The 23,399-nt window shown below is 38.4% G+C and overlaps 1 long non-coding RNA gene across 4 annotated transcripts; it reads left to right on the top strand.

Moving 5' to 3' along the window:
• Positions 1 to 1,135: 1,135 nt before the first annotated feature.
• Positions 1,136 to 23,057, top strand: LOC121975496. Of its 4 annotated transcripts, none has more exons than XR_006110339.1 (6): positions 1,136 to 1,323; positions 1,404 to 1,491; positions 2,211 to 2,362; positions 3,280 to 3,358; positions 3,466 to 3,602; positions 21,557 to 23,057. It is a non-coding gene; the product is annotated as an uncharacterized LOC121975496 (long non-coding RNA). The 4 variants fall into 4 exon arrangements; XR_006110338.1 differs by having other exon boundaries at positions 3,263 to 3,358; XR_006110341.1 differs by lacking the exon at positions 3,466 to 3,602.
• Positions 23,058 to 23,399: the final 342 nt, after the last annotated feature.

The following is a 23,399-nucleotide window of genomic DNA, read 5'->3' as shown; positions in this document are numbered from 1 at the left end:
TTGATATACGTAGATGTGCATATGTAACTTGGATGTCGACGGAGATACCTTATCATAATAATTTCTTATGCTGTCATTATTAAATTTCTTAAATAATATTAGACTTGTTCACAATACTTCTTCTTTCCTAAAATAATCTGAGATTTATACGAGGGTTATCTTTTCCTAAAATAATCCGAGATTTGTGCAACGATTTATTCTTTTTCTGAAATGGTCCTACATCTTGTGTCGTCAAGAGGTCAGAAAGCCCAAGAGGTAGGGTTGAGAGACTAAGGAGTCGGGAGGCTCGAGAGTCAAGGGGCCCATGAGGATTAAGAGTCGGGAGGCTAAGGAGCTGAGAAGTCCGAGAGTCAGAAGGCTTTAATCTTTCATGTTGAAATCACCTGTACTTTTTATCAATCTTCTCTAATTCAGGTGTCGTTTACCAGTTATTCCCCTATCGTTGACAAGATAATATTGATGCAGAAGTTTATAGATCGATTTAAGTAAATCAATTTCCCTCCTTTAATATATTTTTTTCTTTTGACTAATGAGATGCTCAAAGGGCAAATGCCTCCGTAGAAAACTTGCTCAATCCGAGAAACAGACAACTGGATGCGGAGCCATCGAAAGTCGTATTAACACACACTCTGTTGACTGTCACCTCCCAGCGCTAGCATGTGAAATAAGTACATTTCTGTGCGTCCGAGGAATGCCGTTTAAATGATATAAATCTTTCTAGTTTTCTTCCTTTTCTGTTATTTTTTTTCCTAAGTACCATTTGTCTTTCCCTTATCCAGCCTCATCTAACAAAACTCAACGTATCTTGCCTGATAAGGCATGTCATCCAGTCCTCCTCATCAAAGACATAGTCCTATTTTTTTCTTCTTTTTATTTAAATAGTATTGCATTCACCTTTAGTTAAATACTAAATAAAAATAATGTTTATCGAATCTGTGTGTCAACTATGAGATTACTTAGAAACGATTCTATGTGATGAAATTTTCAATGAGCTATATAGAATTATTAGAGATTTAGATACGGTGAAATTTATGTCTGTTAAATTGGAAGGATGTAGACAGATTTTTTTAATAATAAACGATAAAGATAATGGATGTATTTTTTTAATCATTTAAGAATAACTATCTGTGAGGAAGAAGTTGGTGGTTTGTGTCTGGGACTTTCGATTTTCGCTTCCCCTCTCTCTCTCATTCGCTCGCTGTCCATCTTCGCCTTGTTAATTACCCTGCCTGGGTCGCGAGAAGGTCGGTCTGCCCGCCGTCCTCTGCATCTGCGCTCTGTCCTTACTCCTTCCTCGCCGGCCTCCTCCGATCATCCGCTCAGGTTGGTCCACTCCTGCACTCGACCCTGGGATCTCCTTCGATCTGTTATTCGATCCAAACATTACTGTCTTGATCGTACAGATTGACTCCGTGCGCCTAACTCTTCGGAGTGCCGGCGATGCCCAGCAGGGAAACTGGTGAACGAACTCAATCTGTGATGCCTTTCCAAGTTAGTGCCCCTCGGGAAAGTTTTCCCTTTTGTATTGGATTTGTAGAGTAGATATCGAACTTTTTTTATTCGATGTTGTTGGAAAATGCAACTCGTTCGTGAGAGGAAGAATTTAACAGGCCATTTTATTTAGTAATAATTAATGAAGACTTAGTTGGACTTGATAAGGCAGGACTCAGGAGTAAGATTTAGTCATCTTAGCTGGTGGCTCTTTGAAAGTTATTGTCGATGTGTGTAATTCCATAAAATTTGATGATTCTGGGGAGATTTTCATCATAAGGGGTTATGTATTTATCCTTATCTACTTATACATGTTAACACAAGCGAGCATATGCCGCGTTTGGCAATTGGCGCTATTGGTAAGAAGGAAACAGGCACTAGTACGAGCAGTCATCAGCATAAATGATGTGACTGTAGGATCAATTGGTGAATTGACTGAGTTGGTTCTGTCATTTTTGTTTTACCTTGTCTCGAGTGTGTCATCATTTGAAGCAGAAATGTAAGTTGGAAACTATTCTGCTTCACGGTACTGAGATATTAGATGGTATGCGTTTCAATAGTACTAAGATACTCACCTTTCCACAAATTTACAGTTTTTCTAGGAAGCATGTTACATTTTGAACTAGAATTCAATAAGTTCACTGATTCTTAGCCTAACAACTGAATGAGTTCGGTTTTTAATGGGTATATAAGGTAATTGGTATTAATCTGTCATGCAGATTTTGAACTGGAGACCTCATGTACTTTCCTAATTTTGTCATCGAAGAGCAATGCCAGACATTAGTAAAGAAGGCTAAATCTAGGCTTACGCCATCAACATTATCTTTATGGAAGGGAGAAACCAAGGACAGTACTAAAGGATAAGAACAAGGTGTCTTTTCCAGATATTTTTATTTTGATGGAATTCAAAATGCATGCCTAATGTTAGATGTTAAACTTTCTGATTTAATTCTAGTAAGATTGTGTTATTTATTTATTTATTTATTTTACTAGAACATTGAAATTACTTATCAAAAGCATTAAAATATATCTTGATTGATGAAGAATAAGTATTGTAATGGTTATACTTTATGTGGCTTGTCAGGAATAAGATTACCTTCTTGCTAGTCTTCCTTTGTATTAGTCTCCATTTGTATCATAGAGTTTTATTTTAAACTAGTAATGAATCTATTGCATCTGACATCATGATGGCATCCATCAAGTTTACGTCAAAGATCATTTAAAGCATAAAGTGCTACACAGGCTAAGATACTATACACTTATTTTTGAAAGATGTTTGTTGACTTGTCATCCACTGTGAAAAGTTATTCTTTACTGATGGCAACAGTTTGGCACATTTTTGAGTGCATCTGAAGATTTAAGTGGAGTCTTGCATCAAATTGAGAAGATTGCTAGAGCTACAATGATTCCCAAATCACAAGGAGCATGGAGAGATATTGTTTGAGTAGTTCAACAAATCACAGTTGATCAAGTTAAAATGTTGCAACTGATATGATAAGTTTTATTCATGTTCACTGTTTTCAAGTAATCAATCTCTAGGGCATTGTTGGTCTCTAGGAATTTAAGTTGGTTGTTGTATCTTGGTGAAGGGAATGCATCATCATCAAGTTCATAGAAAGAAAATAGAAACTAAATGCCTAAATGCATACTCAATGAAATTCTTTTTTATTTCTGATTCATTTCCAACATCTATAGGAAAAGTAATTGCTTGTCTATTTTAGGATAAAATTGTTGTGTTATTTGCTAGTAATTGGTGTCCATCTTATTCCAGGCATTTAATGTCCTTAGGTACAAGATAAGGTAGAGGTTTGCTTGTCGCTATGATGCATTCAACTCTGCTGAATATGAGCTACAAAAAAGTCAAAGAGTAAGTTTCTTGCTCATGTTGATAATTTCATTAAGAATTTGATCATGAATGTGCCTTGCATTATGCATATTCTTCCTATTTCTGATCTTTTAAAGGTGTATATATAGTTTGTCACATTGGAGGAAGTTAGAGCAATGGACCAGGGAATTAGTATTCACAAACTTTATGGTTTCGATGATAGCAGTATTTAAATACTATCTGTATTCTGATTTACGCTCATGTCAAATCAAATCACATACAAGAGGTAAATTTTGTGATACCTAAAATGTTACATTTTGAGCTTGAATCTAACAACATTTGCCTACATGTTGAATAAATGAAGATGTGGTTTACTCAGTATTATGCTTTTATCAAATATTATGTTATCATACTAAGAATTAGGATGACACATCACTACATGTTTTATGTAATGTGATTGCTTGCCCAGTGACCTTGAGAGAGAGAGAGAATAGAACACTTTGTATCATTTCTTGAATGATGAACATAGTGAGAGGGTGCCTTTTTTAAAGTAGTTTTTACTTGGAACTTGGTTTCACAAGACAAGAAAAATTAGACTTGGTATGCTAGAAATGTTAAAAGTATAACAACCACCAAGCCTTATCCCACTAGGTGGGGTTGGCTATATGAATCTTTTTACGCCATTGAGCTCTATCTCCTATTATATCATCATCTATACTTTAATAAATTTTGTCTTATTTTATTGTTGCCAACCAAGTCTTTTTTTGGTCTTCCTCTTCCTCGTTTAATATGCGTGTTTGTCATAATTTCATATCGCCTAACTGGAGCATTTATTGGTCATCTAAGTATATGTCCGTACTATCTTAAACTTGGCTTTTGGAGTTTTCCCTCAATAGATGCAACTCCGACTTTTTCTCTAATGCTTTCATTTCTTATTCTGTTCATCCTCGTATGTTCACATATCCACCTTAACATCCTCATCTTTGTAAATCTCATCTTTTGCTCATGTGCTCGAGTCATAGCCTAACATTCAGTTCCATATAACATAGCAGGTCTAACTGCAATTTTGTAAAACTTTCCTTTAAGTTTTAGAGCTACTTTATGATCACATAAAACATCCGACGCTTTCTTCCATTTCAACCATCATGTTTGTATTTTATGTAAGACATATCTCTTATCCCTCCATCGTTTTGCAAAAATGATCCTAAATATTTAAAGCTCTTAGTTCCGCGTAACTCGTCATCTCCTATCTTAATAATTGTCTCATTATGTTTAATATTGCTAAACTTAAATTTCATATATTCTGTCTTTATTCTACTAAGCCTAAAATATTTTCCTTTTAGTATTTTCTGCCAAGATTCTAGTTTAGCATTTACTTCTTGTGTTTTATCTACCAAAACAATATCAACTGCAAACAACATGCACAACGGTATTGTGAGTTCGTCCAAAATTAGTGTAAAAAGATAGAGACTTAGAGCTGATCCTTGATGTAACCCTATTTTTATTGGAAATGCTTCAGTTACTCCGTCTGAAGTCTTTACTCTGGTTGTTACATCTTCATACATATCCTTAATTAGTTCAATATATATCACACTAACACCTCTCTTTTCTAGAATTCTCCATATAATTTCTCTGATTCTATCATAAACTTTTTCTAAGTTAATGAATATTATGTGTAGATCTTATTTTTGCTTCCGATATTTTTTAATCAATTGTCTAAGAATATATATAACTTCTATTGTCAACCTTCTGGACATTAACCTAAATTATTTTCGGTCATTGTGCTCTCCTTAATCTTTTTTCTATTATTTTTTTTTTCAATATATATGACTCATTAGTTTAATACCTCATAGTTTGTACTATTTTGTACGTTTTCCTTGTTCTTATATAAGGGAACTAGAGTATATATCTTCTATTGATTAGGCATTTTTTTCATTTTCAATATCATGTTAAATAATTTTGTAAGACATTCAATACCTTGTTTTCCTATGCAGTTTCATACCTCTATTGGAATATCATATGGTCCAACGACTTTTCCAGTGTGCATCCCATTTAAAACTTATTCTACTTTTGAAGTTTAAATTCTACGATAAAAATTTAAATTTCTATGCTCATTTGACCTATTTAAATTACTTAAGTTAAGTTGGTTACCTAAACTTTTATTAAAAAGTTAATGAAAATACCTCTTCCACCACTTTTTTTATTTTTTTATTGTTTACTAGTACCCTATTACATTCATCTTTAATACATTTTATTTGGATAAAATATCTTGTCTTCCTTTCTCTCACTTTAGCTATTCTATAAATGTCTCTTTCCCCTTCTTTTGTATCTGATTTTTGATATAATCATTTAAAAGTTTTATTTTTTGTTTCATTCATTACTTTCTTAGCTTCTTTCTTGGCTATTGTTTATTTTTTTTTAAAGTTTTCTTCGTTGTTACATATATATAATTCCTTATAAGTTATTCGTTTGACCTTCACTTTCTCTTGTACTTTTTAATTCCATCGTCAAGATTCCTTACTTAGTGATGCATATCCCTTTGACTTACTGAGTACACTCTTAACTATTATTTTTAATTTTGATATCATCTTATCTCATGTCGTATTAGAGTCGTCATATATTCTACCTAATGCTCGTACTCTACCTCCTCCTTGTTAATACAGTCTGACCTGGCTGTTGTTTTGATGTTGACATTGATTTAAGTTTGTATCAGATATTAATTAAACTCAGACTGATTAATGATCAAGGTTGATCATGTGGAGAGGAAAAGTCCAAGCACGGATACTTGGCACGCGAAGTCGGAGAGGGCTCGGCAGCTCGTTCTCCGAACTAGGTCGGAGAGGGCTCGATAGCTCATTCTCCGGACTAGGTCAGAGAAGGCTCGGTAGCTCGTTCTCTGGACCGGACGAAATCGGAGAGGGCTCGATAGCTCGTTCTTCGGACTAGGTCAGAGAGGGCTCGGTAGCTCGTTCGGAGTCGGAGAGGGCTCGATAGCTCGTTCTTGGACTAGGTCGAGAGGGCGGTCTCTGGACCGGACGAAGTCGGTGAGGGCTCGGCTCGTTCTCCGGACTAGGTCGAGAGGGCTCGGTAGCTCGGTCTCCGGACGTAGTCGGAGAGGATCGGTAGCTTGTTCTCTAGACTAGGTCGAGAGGGCTCGGTAGCTCGTTCTCGACCGGGAAGGCGTTAGGGTTTAGGGTGGGAAGCTCTAAAACTAACAGAGACATGGATCGATCATTGACCGATCGGTGTTGGCTGGATCGGTCCGTCTGATGATACTGGTCATCTGATCGGTCTTGTGACCGATCGGTAAACACACGAAACAATCATGGATTATCGATCGGTCTCGTGACCGATCGGTAAGCAATCATGGGCTATCGACGGGACTGGACCGATCGGAAGGATGCGATAGGATTCGAGCGATAGGGGATCGGTCCAGGCCGATCGAGAATCATCGACCGATCGGTGTGTCCCGATCGGTCCGGCTATGGATCGTCTGACCGATCCACAATAATGTCGCTTGTCTTGTTGTTTCTCTGCGATTTACGATTCACCGATCAAATCATCTGTGAGATTTTTGAGTTCTGAGTTGCGGTGTCGTGCTAGTGCTTAATTTCAAATTAAGCTCCATCAGAAGAATAAGACCAAATGCTCTTTCTACGTGTTTCGCTGCAAATGGTGCAATTGGCTGCGATCAGTTGGCAACAGCTTGACTCTTGCTTATTGGTTCGAGCTCAGACACCAGTGAAGACCATGGATGGTATTGGTGTGAGTTCAGAGAACCAGATGAGGAGGAAGAGTGATTGGCGACGCCTGAGTTGGTCGCAGTGATTCGATACAGGTGACAGTGATTCGGCTCTGGCTGAAGACAGTGAGAAAGCAGAATAAGAAGAAGGCAGAAGGCTGTGTTGTTGAACTCTTGGCTGAGGAATCCCTTCTGTCTTTGCGCTCTGCTTCGTGGCTGTAAGATTCATTGTTAATTTCTTTTGGCCACTGAACTCTGTAAGTCTTGTGCTTCATTTCAAATCTTTTCTGTGACTTTGTGGAGAGGTTACTCCACCGAGAAGGAGAAATACTTAGCCGGAATTTGTCCGGGGTATGATCTACCGAAAGATCAAGGGATCGTCCACCTTACGGACACGCCGAGGAGTAGGGGCAAGTTATCCCCGAACCTCGTACATACTTGTGTAAGCTGTGGGTTGTGTTTCTTTCCTTGCATCAGTTTTTCTTTTTGTTTATTTCCGCTGTGCTAATAAGCTTTTGTGAGGAATTGATTGACTTTTTAGTGGATGCTATTCACACCCCCCCTCTCTAGCCATCCGAAGGTCCTAACAAGTGGTATCAGAGCAAGGCGCTCTTCATCCGGATTAACACCCTAAAGAGCAAGAAGATGACTATGAAGGAAGGTTTTAGCACCAATCGTCCACCCTACTTCGACGGAACGGACTTCCAATATTGGAAGAGCCGTATGGAGTACTATCTCAAGACCGACATCTCCATGTGGTTCTCGGTCAAGGAAGGGTTCACACCTCCGAAGGACGAAGAAGGTAAGGAACTAGAATCGTCAAGGTGGTCCGCCGAGCAAACTCGTAAAGGACAAGCCAATGCCAAGGTGGTGGTCACTCTACAATGTGGGATAGCCAAAGATCAACTTGCCAAGGTAGGTCCATTTGTGAGTGCAAAAGATTTGTGGAACAAGCTCATCGAGCTCCAAGAAGGAACCCGAGACTCTCGGATCGCCAAGAGAGACTTGTTCCTAAACCAACTACAAAATCTCACCATGAAGGAGAACGAAACGGTAAGTGAACTACACGGAAGGTTCAAAGAGATCATCAATGGTCTTCATTCCGTAGATGAACGCATAGAGAATCGCGATCTTGTAAGGTACACTCTCAAAGCCTTTCCGAGGAATGCCTTGTGGTCATCTATGGTAGATGCCTACAAGGTCTCCAAGGACATTCAATTGTTAAATTAGATGAATTCTTTTGTGAAATGAAACTTCATGAACTTGCTAACAAGGGTCAAAAAGAGAAAGGTATTGCCTTAGTTGCAGGAGAAAAGAGTAAGGATGGAAGAAGGAAGAAAGAAAAGAAGAAGGAGAAAGAAATTCCTACATCCTCATCCTCCTCCGAGTCCGATGATGAAGGTGAATCATCATCAAGCGAGATGGCCAACTTCGTGAGAAGAATCATGAGAAGGAGCCGGAGATACAAAGGGAAAGGTAAGTCTATTGATCAAAATGTTGATAAGACTAATGTTACATGTTATGAGTGTAGCAAGAAAGGACACTATCGGAGCGAGTGTCCAAAACTCAAGAAGGAGGAAAGAGCCAAGAAGAAGAAAGCTCTAAAAGCTACTTGGGATGAATCCTCCTCAAGCTCATCGGAGGAAGAGAAGAAGGAGAAAAACACTCGCCAATTAGCGCTCATGGCAAGGGAGGAATCGGACTCCGGAAGTGATACATCAGCCGCGGCTTCATCATCTTCGGATGATGAAGAGGTAACTTCTCTTCACTTAGAAAAATGCTATAAAACTATTGCACATTTATCTACTTTGCTTAAGAAATCAAAAACAGAAATTAAATCATTAAAAGATGAAGTAGAACACTTGAAGACTCTTAGGGAAGATGAGGTTGATGACCTACATCAAGAGCTTCTTGAAGATGAAAACAAAGCCCTAAAGAGTGAAGTTGAGAAACTCAAGAAAATGTTTGAGAAATTCTCAACTAGCTCTAAGACCTTAGATATGATTCTAAATGCCCAAAGGGCGGTCTACAACAAGGCTGGGTTAGGATATCAACCTAAGGAGTCTAGTTTCATTTCCTTAGTGTCTAGAACCCAATTTCATAGATCACATGCTTCTAGGGTTCATGAGACTAGGAAGGGTGTGACCAAGGCATGGGTTCCTAGGTCCTTCATTGTAGATGCATTAGGTCCCAAGATTTGGGTACCTAAAACATCTATCTTTCGTGTCTTGTAGGCATTTGTCAAGGGGGAGCATCTATCAACTTGGTTTGTTGATAGTGGATGCTCTAAGCACATGACCGGGGACAAGTCACTCTTTACTACCCTTCAAAATAAAAATAGAGGTAATGCGCCCTTTGGTAATAATGGTAGCCTTAAGGTTATAGGAGTTGGAGATATTCATATATCCGAATGTCTCCAAATCAAAAATGTCCTTCTAGTCAAGGGGATGACCTTTAATCTCCTAAGTGTCAGCCAATTGTGTGATACGGGTTACACAATTGAGTTTCATTCAAGTCAATGTATGGTCAAACACATTGACACACTTGACACGGTACTAGTAGGCACAAGGGTAAATAACATTTACCAAGTATCTTTTAAAAGTGCTACTAATGCCTCTGCTAAGTGTTTCATGTCAAAAGAAGAAGAATCATGACTGTGGCATAGAAGGTTGGCCCACGTAAACATGAAGAATATTCGAAAGCTGGCCAACAAAGGATTAGTGCGAGACTTACCAAGCATCAAGTACCAAAAGACAAAGTTATGTGATGCATGTCAAAAGGGTAAGCAAACAAAAGCGTCTCATAAAGGTAAAAGGGCTGTAAGTACATCTACTGCCTTAGATTTATTGCATATGGATTTGTTTGATTGCAGTAATGTTATTTCATTGAGTGGAAGTAGATACTGCTTAGTGATCATTGATGATTTTACTAGATATACATGGACTTTCTTTTTGAAAAATAAGGATCAAACCATAGATGTTTTTGTTTCCTTTTGTAGAAGAACTGAAAATGAAAAATCAACAACAATTAAAACAATTAGAAGTGATCATGGTGGAGAATTTTAAAACCATAGATTTTTAGAATTTTGTCAAGGAAAAGGATATAGGCATGAGTTCTCTACTCCAAGGACCCCACAACAAAATGGAGTTGTGGAGAGAAAGAACCGAGTTTTGCAAGAGGCTGCACGAAGCATACTCAATGAGTACTCACTACCGAGCTACTTATGGGCTAAAGCTGTGAATACCGCTTGCTATATGCAAAATCGAGTCTTGATACATAGGTTTTTAGGAAAGACTCCCCATGAACTTTGGTTTGGGAAACCCCCTACAATTAAACATCTTAGGGTGTTTGGTTGTAAGGTGTTTATCTTGAACACCAAGGATCATCTTGGAAAGTTCACGGCTAAGGCTGACGAAGGGATACTGGTCAGGTACTCTCTCATCAGCAAAGCCTATCGAGTCTACAACAATATGACTAAATTGATTGAAGAGTCCTCGGATGTAGCATTTGAAGAAATTCCTAAATCAAATGATCAATCAAGGGACGTAGGAGAAATTCAATTTGAACTTAGAAATCTAAGTTTAATTTATCAAAACATAGAAAGAGTCGAAATTGACTCCGATGATGATGAGCAAAGGCAAGAGAGGGCTCAGTCTGATCCTTTACCTGATACTGAGCCCTTGCCTGTGTCTAGTGAGACCACTCATGAGGCACCGCCAACACCAAGGCAATCTAGGATAACCTCTAGTCATCCCCAAGACCAGATTGTGGGAGACATTCAACAAGGGTTAGGACTAGATCATTCTTTAGAAATGAGTCTAATGAGGTCGCCTTGATATCAGAAATCGAACCAAAATTAGTTGATGAGGCATTGCACGATCCTGATTGGATCATAGCTATGCAAGATGAGTTAGGTCAATTTGAAAGGAGCCAAGTGTGGGACTTAGTTCCTAGACCTAAGAAGACCACCATTATTAGAACCAAATGGGTCTTCAAAAAAAAGTTAAACCAAAAGGGAGAAGTCGTAAGAAACAAGGCAAGACTTGTAGCCAAGGGCTATAGTCAAGTCGAAGGCCTCGATTATGATGAGACTTATGCTCCCGTGGCCCAACTAGAGTCCATTCGTTTAATGCTAGCTTTTGTTGCACATAGAGGCTTCAAGCTCTATCAAATGGACGTTAAATCGGCCTTCTTAAACGGTTTCATTAAAGAAGAGGTCTATGTTGAACAACTACCGGAGTTTGTGAATACCGAAGTTCCAAACCACGTGTACAAGCTCAAGAAAGCTCTTTATGGGCTTAAACAAGCACCTCGAGCTTGGTACGAAAGGTTGTCAACTTACTTACTAGAAAAGGGTTTTGTAAGAGGTCAAATAGACCCAACACTATTTCTGCGTAGAGATGGTGAAAACATATTTGTAGTCCATGTGTATGTCGATGACATAATTTGTGGCTCAAATAACAAGGGCTACTTGAATGAATTTATCACTCACATGGAAAGTGAGTTTGAGATGAGTCTGGTGGGAGAATTGACATTCTTCCTTGGACTTGAAATCAAACAAACTCGAGATGGCATTTATGTCCATCAGACGAAGTACACTCAAGAGATGCTCAAGAAATTCAAAATGAGTGACTCTAAGGAAGTATCCACTCCAATGGCGACGAACACTCGCCTTGACAATGATGAGAATGGAAAACCAGTTGATCTAACGCAATATAGAAGCATGATTAATAGTCTTCTATATCTCACAGCTAGTCGACCGGACATACTTTTTGCTGTGGGCATGTGCGCTAGATACCAAGTATGTGCCAAGGAATCTCATTTAATTACGGTTAAGAGAATTCTGCGATACCTTAAGGGCACAATTAGAGTAGGTCTCTGGTACCCTCGTACTGAGTCTTTTGACTTGATAGGTTACACCGACTCCGATTATGCTGGGTGCAAATTGGATCGGAAAAGCACTAGTGGGGGTTGCCAATTTTTAGGTTCATCATTGGTTAGTTGGTCAAGTCGGAAGCAACATTGCGTTGCCCTCTCCACGATCGAGGCTGAATACATTGCCATGGGAGAGAGTGTATCACAATTGTTGTGGATGATCCACACCCTAGAAGATTATGGGCTTTCGTATAAGGGAGTGCAAGTGTTGTGTGACAACATCAGCACAATAAACCTAACGAAAAATCCAGTCCATCATTCAAGAACCAAACACATTGAAGTGCGTCATCACTTCATTAGAGATCACGTAGCTAGGGGAGACATTGCGCTCACATATGTTGAGTCAAAATCGAACCTAGCCGATATTTTCACCAAACCTCTTCTGGAAAATGAATTTAGTCATTTGAGGAGAGAATTGGGAATGTGTTTGGCTCAATAAGCCATTAGGACCCCATCATGATCAATAAGGACAATTAAAACAACAAGAGGAATTGGGAAATTAATTTGGGCAACTTGGGAACATCTCACACAAACTATAAGGTTTAACAAATTATTTTTGTTTGCTAGAGATGGGGTGAGATGCTAGGATCAGCCGAATTATTCAAAATGTATCATGCATCCCTTGAATAATTAGGTTGAAGAGACATAAATTGAGTATGGGGAAGACCATTACATAATTCATGTGTATTTGGTTCCTAGATCTTACTCATATATTCCAACCAAGGAAACTTGGTTGGACCTTTACCTAGAAATTATGTAACTTTGGTTGATGGACTGTTTGATACCTTTGATGATTTTGATTGAAACTAGGACAAGTCCTTGAAATAATGATAGCAATTTGGTTATATTTTGACAAACTTGAAACTGAACATAACAAGGTCAAAAATTTCAGTTTTCAAGCCTTGAGTTGCCTGCTTTTCTAAATATCTGAAACTTTCGGGCTATAAACAATTTCAGACCATAATCTTTAGGAAATAGGTATGCTTGTAGATTGTTCAGAGTCTAGGTACTGGATTTGGAAGTTTCACTGGAGAAACTTATACGAATTATCGAACACCTCTACGAATTTCAGTTACTGAAATTACTGGAGAAATTTCAGTATCAGACACTGATCGGTCTACAGACCGATCAGGAGGTTTTTGGATCGGTCCAGGGACCGATCAGGTTCATTTTCTACGCTAGGAAGCCTACTGATCGTCTTCTAATCGGTCTACAGACCGATCAGGAGTTCCCTGATCGGGCCGGGGACCGATCAGGTCAGTCTGGTACGCAGAGGGCTACTGATCGCCTTCTAATCGGTCTACAGACCGATCAGAAGGTTCCCTGATCGGTCCAGGGACCGATCAGCAGTCTACTGATCGTCTTCTGATCGGTCTACAGACCAATCAGGAGGTTCCTGGATCGGTCCAAGGACCGATCAGGAGGTTCCTGATATCTCCTGATCGGACAGCCGTCCGATCATTTCAACACCTGGACACCCATCTCCCTTAAATCTTCCCGATATTTTCTTTTCCCCTTTCACGCGGAAGCCCTAGCCGACTCTTCCCTACACCTCAACTCTTCTCTTCTCTTTACCCACCGAAGCCCTAGCCAAAGCCCTAGCCAAAAGACACTTCAATGACACCAAGGTAACTTCATACTTTCCTATAACTACTCACCTTGGCATTTCGGTTTCATTTCTCACCGTATCTGTGCTTTTTGTGTTGATGGCTCCGGTGCTCACTTACTTGCCCCATTGTATCACATTGTTAACCCTTAGGAAGAAACTAGTGGGTGAAGGAACCTCTAACTCTAAGTCGCCTGAGAAGTCTAAGACTAAGGCTCCCTCCCGACCTCAACCATCTGTCTCCGGGAGATTCCCAAACCACCAGTTTGAATAAGCCTTTAAACAACGGACTTTTAAATTACTCCCTTGTAGGTCTGTGGATCGAAAATTCATGGACGAATTTTGTCCAACTGTGTCAGAAATCATTGCCTACTACAAACTTGATACACTTGTCTATTTAGAACGAGATATCAATTATGACTTAGTATCTGAGTTTTATAACAATCTTCATCAAACTAATGATGTAAGTTATAAAACAAAAGTTGCTAAGCAAACTCTTGATTTCAGTTTCTCAGCCTTCTTTGACTATCTAGGTTGCCGGAGGTGTTCCGGAAATGTCTTTTCGATATATCCTGACTTACCAGACCCCTTACCTTCACCTTTTGATGTCACATCTGACTCTATTTATGAGTATTTCTTCAGACATCCTAAACCAGGTGGGCTAGATGAATTAGATGTTGATTTTCCTACTTTTGCAGCCTTGAGATTATCTGCCCAAGATTACATCCTATTTAAGATTGTCACAAACTGCCTTTTGCCAATCACATCTAAACCCTTGTCTGAAATCTGACCATATCATTGTCTGATGCTTTATGGATTGCGTCGGCGTCTCGACTTTGACATCATGTCCAGCATCTACTCTTCGATCATTTCCTATAGTGAGCCAAACAGCTTCACTGTTTATATGACTTATGGGCATATCATTACAGATTGGCTCGAGACCCTTCAGATTGATGTCTCCAATGGTAGAATAGTCAAGATGGTCAAGCAGGACTGCAGACTTGGGAAACGGGCATTTTCCAAGTCTGGCATCATAGGACAGGATGGGGACGTTCGGTGGAAGGATGAGAGAGCTCTAGGTGAGTTACCACGGGGACCTCCACGACGGTTCTTTCGCTTTATTCTTGCTCCTCCTGCTGCTGCGATGATGGAGGCGATCTGTGATCGGTGGAGAGTCGCATTGATCGGCACGATGAGCTGCTGGTTGCTGAGCTCCACGGGCTGCGCGTTCGGATTGACCAGCGCTACGATGATCTACGCAGTCAGCAGTTGGCGACACATCAGGCGATTATGGGATGGATGGCCAGATACCCACCTCCGCAGGATTTCCCGGGCTATCCATCCTCGAGTAGCGGCATGCCACCTCAGGGACCCACTCCTCCCGTTGATGATGCTGATTCTTCTCATGATGAGGAGGCTGAGTGATACACATTGTTCTATGATATCATTTTGATTATATATGTTTTGGATATTGTTTGTTTGATACTTATGTCTGACTTGGATACTTGCTGATTTCATGCTGCTCATTTTCTTATTTTTTCTTTATGTTTCACTTCCTATTATCTATTAATTTGCTGTTCATATGCCATGTCTTGTATGTCTCTTATTTCTTTATTACTGTCTTATAATACACTTAGAGGGCATTCTAGGAGGATTGAGAAAAAGACAGTATGGGTTAAGGGGGAGTCCTTTAACGTTTTCTTTCCTAATTCGCACCTTTTCGGTGTTTGACAAAGGGGGAGAAGATAACTAAGTTTAGAGATAAATGAAAGTTTGGCTTTAGGGGGAGGATCTTGATTCCCCTATCCTTACATGGTGTTGTATCTGTCTTAGGGGGAGGATCTTGATTCCCCTAAAATTAGGGAAATATGAACATTTCTGATCTAAACTTAAATCGTGTTGTCAAACAACAAAAAGGGGGAGATTATTAATACAGTCTGACCTGGCTGTAGTTTTGATGTTGACACTGATTTAAGTTTGTATCAGATATTAATTAAACTCAGACTGATTAATGATCAAGGTTGATCATGTGGAGAGGAAAAGTCCAAGCACGGATACTTGGCACGCGAAGTCGGAGAGGGCTCGGCAGCTCATTCTCCGGACTAGGTTGGAGAGGGCTCGATAGCTCATTCTCCGGACTAGGTCAGAGAGGGCTCGGTAGCTCGTTCTCTGGACCGGACAAAGTCGGAGAGGGCTCGATAGCTCGTTCTTCGGACTAGGTCAGAGAGGGCTCGGTAGCTCGTTCTCTGGACCGGACGAAGTCGGAGAGGGCTCGATAGCTCGTTCTTCGGACTAGGTCAGAGAGGGCTCGGTAGCTCGTTCTCTGGACCAGACGAAGTCGGTGAGGGCTCGGCAGCTCGTTCTCCGGACTAGGTCAGAGAGGGCTCGGTAGCTCGGTCTCTAGACCGGACGTGGAAGTCGGAGAGGGATCGGTAGCTTGTTCTCTAGACTAGGTCAGAGAGGGCTCGGTAGCTCGTTCTCTGGACCAGGAAGACGTTAGGATTTAGGGATGGGAAGCTCTAAAACTAACACAGAGACATTGGATCGGTCTGTTGACCGATCTAGTGATACTTTGGTTGACTGATCGGTCTGTCGACCGATACAGTGATACCTGAGTCATCTGATCGGTCTCGTGACCGATCAGTAACCACACAGAAGCAATCTGTGGATTATCTGATCGGTCTCGTGACCGATCAGTAACCACACAGAAACAATCTGTGGATTATCTGATCGGTCTCGTGACCGATCAGTAACCACACATAAGCAATCTGTGAGCTATCTGATCGGGACCTGGACCGATCAGAAGGATGCGATGGGATTCAGAGCGATAGGGGGGATCGGTCCACAGACCGATCAGAATCATCCCAGACCGATCAGGGTGTGTCCTGATCGGTCCGGAAGGCTATGGATCGGTCTGTTGACCGATCCACAACAATGTCGTTTGTCTTCTGTTGTTTCTCTGCGATTTCTGATTCACCTGATCAAATCATCTGCTGTGAGATTTTTGAGTTACAGGTTACAGGTGTCGTGCCAATGCTTAATTTCAAATTAAGCTCCATCAGAAGAATAAGACCAAATGCTCTTTCTACTGTGTTTCGCTGCAAATGGTGCAATTGGAGCGTCAACGTTCACTGGTTGCGATCAGTTGGCAACAGCTTGACTCTTGCTTATTGATTCGAGCTCAGAGACACCAGTGAAGACCATGGATGATATTGGTGTGAGTTCAGAGAACCAGATGAGGAGGAAGAGTGATTGGCGACGCCTGAGTTGGTCGCAGTGATTCGATACAGGTGACAGTGATTCGGCTCTGGCTGAAGACAGTGAGAAAGCAGAATAAGAAGAAGGCAGAAGAGAGGTTTGGTAAGATTTTTTTTGAAACTCTCTGTCGACCGAAGCAAGGGTGCTGTGTTGTTGAGCTCTTGGTTGAGGAATCCCTTCTGTCTTTGCGCTCTGCTTCGTGGTTGTAAGATTCATTGTTAATTTCTTTTGGCCACTGAACTCTGTAAGTCTTGTGCTTCATTTCAAATCTTTTCTGTGACTTTGTGGAGAGGTTACTCCACCGAGAAGGAGAAATACTTAGCCGGAATTTGTCCGGGGTGTGATCTACCGAAAGATCAAGGGATCGTCCACCTTACGGACACGCCGAGGAGTAGGGGCAAGTTATTCCCGAACCTCGTACATACTTGTGTAAGCTGTGGGTTGTGTTTCTTTCCTTGCATCAGTTTTCCTTTTTGTTTATTTCCGCTGTGCTAACAAGCTTTTGTGAGGAATTGATTGACTTTTTAGTGGATGCTATTCACACCCCCCCCTCTCTAGCCATCCGAAGGTCCTAACACTCCTTAAATATATTTTGCTTCCCATCCTTTGACTTCCTTTACTTAATTATAGGAGTCATATATATTTTCTTTCTATTGATACTATATTTGAGGTGCCGTCTCAACCATTCTTGAGGTCCTAGATGAAAAAAATAGAATTTAATATTTTTTAAATAAATCTTGAGGCCCTAGGCGAAAATATGAATTTAATATTTTTTAAATAAATATTATTAGAAACATTTAATTTTGTTACTTATAGTTTTTAAATAAATATTATTAGAAGCATTTAATTTTGTTATTTATAGTAAAAGGTGGAATTTGCCACCCTAGCAACCTAACACGACCGACCCTATGACCTAGCTACAGTTGGCCAATGCAGGGAGAGCATTTTTCTTGGCTTTGTCGAGATTCGACACCTTGCCCATTGTAACAATATCTACCCGTATTAGCCAACTCAACCATGTCCCAGGGGCGACATTTAATTTTATTAGTAAAATTTAAAAGGGCAGTTTCATATATTGCCAATGATTATTTTTACAATTAGAAGCAGTGACCAATTAAGTCGCATAGCAATAATTTTATCTTATGTCAAACCTCACTTTTTTATTATTAGTAAAATTTAAAAAATAAAAAACGTTTTATATTAACTAATTTAGAATCAAGAAATAAATTATTGTAATACTTTTAATATACATTTTAATTACAATCTTTTTTAAAAAATTATCAATCATTTTTAACTTCGAGGAAGGAAAGTCTCGACATAGCGGTAAAATTATTGTGTGACCTAGAGGAAATAGGTTCGTGTATTAGATATACTTAGTACGTATAATAAACTCTTCCTCAAAATCCCGTATTGACGGGAGCTTCGTGAACTAAATTATCTTTTTATAATTTTAACTTTGATAAATTATTAATAAAATTTATTTAGCCAAAAATATTTAGCTAGAAAATATCGATGGTGAATTATTAAAAAAATAGTAAAAGAAAAATAAAATTTAAGAAAGAAATAATACTACAATATTAAATATGCTTTTGACTTTTAAAAGTATTTTTATAAAAAAATATTAATTAAGGATAACCAATAAATATTTTTAATTTATTAACAAAATTTAATTTTGATTAATAAATTAAAGTTTTATTGTAAAAAATTTAAAATTACTAATTAAATTTTAATAAACAAATAAAAAAATTACCAAATAAATCTAATTTTAATAGTAAAAAATTAAAATTATCAATTAAATAGTAAAAAAATAAAAAAAATCCAGATTTAATCTATAAAAAATTTAAAATTGTTGACCAAATATAGTTTAACTAGTAAAAAATTAAACTTACTGATGAAAATAAATCTCGACTAAAATTTATTTTAGCTATAATTTTAAATATTTACTATCCAAACTCATATGTTTTTAAATTAATATTCATATTTAATTTATATAGGTATATATATGTAAAATTTGTGGGCCCTAATATAATAAGGACCCTAGGCATAGACCTTAATGTCCTATGCATTGAGTCGGCCCTGAACATTACTAATCTATATTAGATAGTTAAACTTTCTCCAGGGATGACCTTACAATCTTTACAAATTTTTTATCTAATCATTCTTCTTAAATATAAGAAAGTCAATTTATAATTTATTATTCTTACTTTTGAACATGATCAAGTGTTCTTCTTGTTTCTTACAAAATATAATTAAAAGTAGAAATAATAAAATTGAGTAGAAATAAATTCAAGAGTACTTTGGGTTAATGAGCTATCAGATGTAATGGGCTTAGTCCTACACTCAGGCACGCAGCTGCAGATCAATACAATTACAGCCTTGAGTCATTCTTGTAGTGAAAATATCAAATCATCAGCTGTGTTGTCAAGTTGTGTTGGCTGCGACTAGTTGAGCTGACAACACAAGTTTTATCCCTCAGTTCTACCTTATGAAAGCATTATTTTACCAGTAATATCCAATTAAATTACTTTTTATCTATTTTTCTAGAGTTTTCTTCAGTCTTTTGTTAACATCTTCAACTCTAATTAATTTTTCTTGTTAGCTATATAATCTATTTATGGCATTTTGAACATGTCCATACTCTTTACTAACTCAACATATTTTGTTATCTATTGGAACTAAACTTGATTGCTCCTTAGTAGGATTTTTTAATTTGATAGTCGCACACATTCATCTTGGCATTTTCTCGTTCCTACATTAATTTTTTTCTTGTACAATTTTGTCTTCTAAGTACCTAGCGTTCTATACAAAAACTATGGGTCATGCCGCATTCTTATTTAGCTTGTATTTTATCTTTAGGGACATTTTCAATCACACGACCAGACAAGCTTGTTTCTTTTCTACCATCTACTCTTTGTTTTATTAATGATTTCATGATATCTCTGTCAATTTCTCCTCCTTTTTAATAATAGATCCAATATATTTAGAATTCGATCAGAAATTTCATTATTATTCATCTTTATTTATTTCTCTTGATTGTTTTATTATTGTCATATATTCGTCATAATCAGCAAGCCTCATTTATCCTAACTATTGGAGATTGGCTTAATGAACCTTATCCCTCCATTGAGCTCTTCGAAACTACAATTCATATTTTCAATTTAGTTAACTTAAAACTTTATGAATTTTTTCTCCAGGAAAAAAATATCAAAATAAAACAAAACCCATTACAAAGAGGGATCAGTATAATATTTCTTATAACATTGGCAATTATTTATCAACGGTATTAAATTTAATAATTATAACTTCTCTGCACTCGGCAGTCTGGTCGTCCGTCCACTGGTGATGGCCTCCAAGCGGCCTCCGGCCGTCTGTCCCGATCCAAACTACAACCTAAATAGGAATGTGAATCCAGGGAGAGATCGCATGCAGTCAATTGTAGTCAAATTTCAGTCAAAATCTGACTACAATTATAGAGCGTTTTTGTTGGTGTGGACCGTGATAAATTCATAAATATGAGACTGTCAAGTGCCGAGAAGTTGCAATTATTAAATTTGATATAGCTGACAAGTAATTCAATGTTATAGTAAATATTATGCCAAATATTATAGAAAATTTACTATTTTACAAAGAAGTGTCGACCAAATTATTATTAGATGTTGTACATCTTAAAGTGATAATCATGTTAAAGATTATAGTATTATATTCATGTCCTTCATAATTCGTTCCCAAATTATATAAAAAAAGGTGAATTATAAGATCAATTTATAATTGATTTTTTTCAAAGATAATCTTGTTAAAGATCTTCAGTATTTGGGAAGCTCTATTTGCTATACTACTAGGACCTAATGATTGTCACTATTCCTAACCTTCCTACTATGGTAAAATCCAATAAATAAATAAATCAATTTATGGTACTTTCTTTCCGAAGGAGATGTACACTTTCAGTAAAAACTAAAAAAATTGTAATTACGTTCATTTTAGGTATTTTTTACTATTTATTTTTAAATTATACGAAGGGAGATAAATTATAAGATTAATTTATAGTCGATCATTAAATGACTAAATGACTAAGAAATAAGAGATTTTTTTTTCTAAAGACATACGTCCATCGAAAATTAATCTCTACATTATTATAATAAATAGGTCATCTCTAATCAACTTGAACAAATGAAATGTACACGTACATAAGAGAGGCAGCCCATGGATCCATTTTTCTCATAATACTCAAATGATCAAAATGGCCTCATCCTATTCTCTTTGTTGTTGTATTTCAATACATTAATAATAGAAGGGACTGCCTTTTTGAATGCTTGGATTTCGTGCCGTATTCATTTTTCTCTCGCATTATCAAATACAGATAAACATCATAAGCAGCACGATGAGTATCAATACAGAAATCTTATAGTAATTCTGTACCTTTCCAATTTAGAATCTGCCAACGAACTACAGGAAGATGAATGAATGTGATAATAATCTGTATCTTTAGAGTTTGAGACAACATGAAAACACAGAATCGAACTTCTTCTCGGGAGGGTACATTGCAACACCTATGTTTTTTAGTTTATGGTTTCTATATTTTATCGGTGTAACTGTAGAATTGTAGATTAGATCTATATTTTTATTGATATAAGCATTTGTAATGATATATATGGGTTTACTGCCAATTCCTTGAACTGATTTGGCTCCTGTACTTTTGTAGAATTCTCATCACGGCAGCTGCCCTGCGCTCAAGGGAGAGAAATGGGCTGCAACAAACTGGATGAGAGATAATATTGATAAGTAAATAAGGTTGTGATTCCGGGAGTAATGGAGGTGTAATAGTTATGTTAAGATGGAGATCAAAATCCCGGTGGTCAGTCGGACGACCGACTCAACTTGGTCTCGCCAACCTGATGTCCAACGCATTGGTAGTCAAGCACCTGTCACATACTCGGATTAAATTAATAAATTTTACTCAACTGATCCCCTTAACTTACATTAAGGTAGTATAGTAAAAGATCGGATCATTTCTCATGTGGAACTAATGACAAGGTATTTGTTTTCAGATAAAATCAAACTAGGGATTTGTTTTTGGGGATTTCTATATCTAATGCAACAAAGGAAATTCTAACTAATAAACAACGATAAACCTATAGTACAGTGTCACTCTACAGTATACACTATGTATAACATCATCAATAGAAATAATATGAGAGAAATAAAACTAAAATCCTATCTAACTATCGAAGGCAAACTTGCGCCGCATTATCACCCTACGACAAAAGAATATCTATCAATATACATAACATAAAAACATAACAAATAGCTCAAACATGTATAAGGGGAAAATAATAATAAAACAAATGCAATTAAACTAAACAAACTTAATAGCTATTAAACAAAACCTAGGTACGCATAATTGATAAATCTACACCACATTGTCACCTTATAATACAAGTTTAACAATCATGCATAAAACCAAACAAAGTTAACAAAACCTAACAAAGTGCAAGACTAAACAATCTAACATTCATCATAAGATAACTACAAAATCAAACGTGAAAATGAACTAAGTTAATCAAACTCTCTCTTCCACTATCAACTCCAATCCGACTACTCGTCGCCGTCGCACGAAGAGCCCCAATTTGAACCACCAGAGCCGGTGGACAGCAGCAAGACACCAGCGGTGCTGGCATCATCAACAACAACAACAATGAACGAGGCTTCCACCGAAGAACCCCTCCAATGGAAGTTGACTAGAAGAATTGAACTGCTGCTGGTCTCCGCAAATCTGTGCTTCTACTCACGCGAACCACGGCAAGTTTGGCCAGATAGGATGAAACCGAAGATGGAGACAGCACTGTGGACACTCACGGCTGAAGTTGGATGAGTTGCGAGCACCCCTTCAGAACATCCCTGCCATCGCAACCACTCAAGCAGGGAACTCGATGACGGACTGTGAAGGGACTGGAACTGTGTCGCCAGAGTGGAGGATGGACTGCCGTCGCCGTGCCGTCGCCGCTCAGAAGAACCCTCTGCCCTGGCAACCCGTTGGAGGTAGAGAACCTCAGAAAGGCACCGAAAGGTGGAGAACAACGCCGGAGAACCCCCTCCGATGATCTGGAGATGACCGGAGCTCGTTGCCGCCGCCACTGCCTTGAACCCTACTTCTGCGACCGCTCAAGCAAGGAATCAACGAAGAAATGGAGGAAGGAGACTCACCGAAGAACACCTCCGATGACTGAGCACGGTCGGAATGTCGTCGTTGCCACTTGCAGCCACCGGATGGAACATCGCGCTGTTGCCGCTTGAAGCAGATCGTGAGAAGAAAGGAGATTTGGGGGCTGCGGGGAAGAAAACGCAAGGAAAGGGGAAAACGACGCGCACAGTACACGAACCCGAGCCGCGTTCACTGTGCGTGGAGGAGATAAAATAAAGGTTTTTTCCTTCAATCTCAGCCGTCCATTTTGATGAGAAAGAAAGATGAAGATCTGACCGTCAGATCATGAGATGAGCCGTTTAGATTATTTGAAATTAAATCGAGACTGATTTTGTCGTTCCAA

The sequence above is a fragment of the Zingiber officinale genome, chromosome 1B, assembly GCF_018446385.1.
Source record: "Zingiber officinale cultivar Zhangliang chromosome 1B, Zo_v1.1, whole genome shotgun sequence".
In the NCBI taxonomy this organism is placed as follows: Eukaryota; Viridiplantae; Streptophyta; class Magnoliopsida; order Zingiberales; family Zingiberaceae; genus Zingiber; species Zingiber officinale.
Note: the sequence above shows the minus strand (reverse complement) of the source record. Positions and strands in the feature narration are given on the sequence as shown.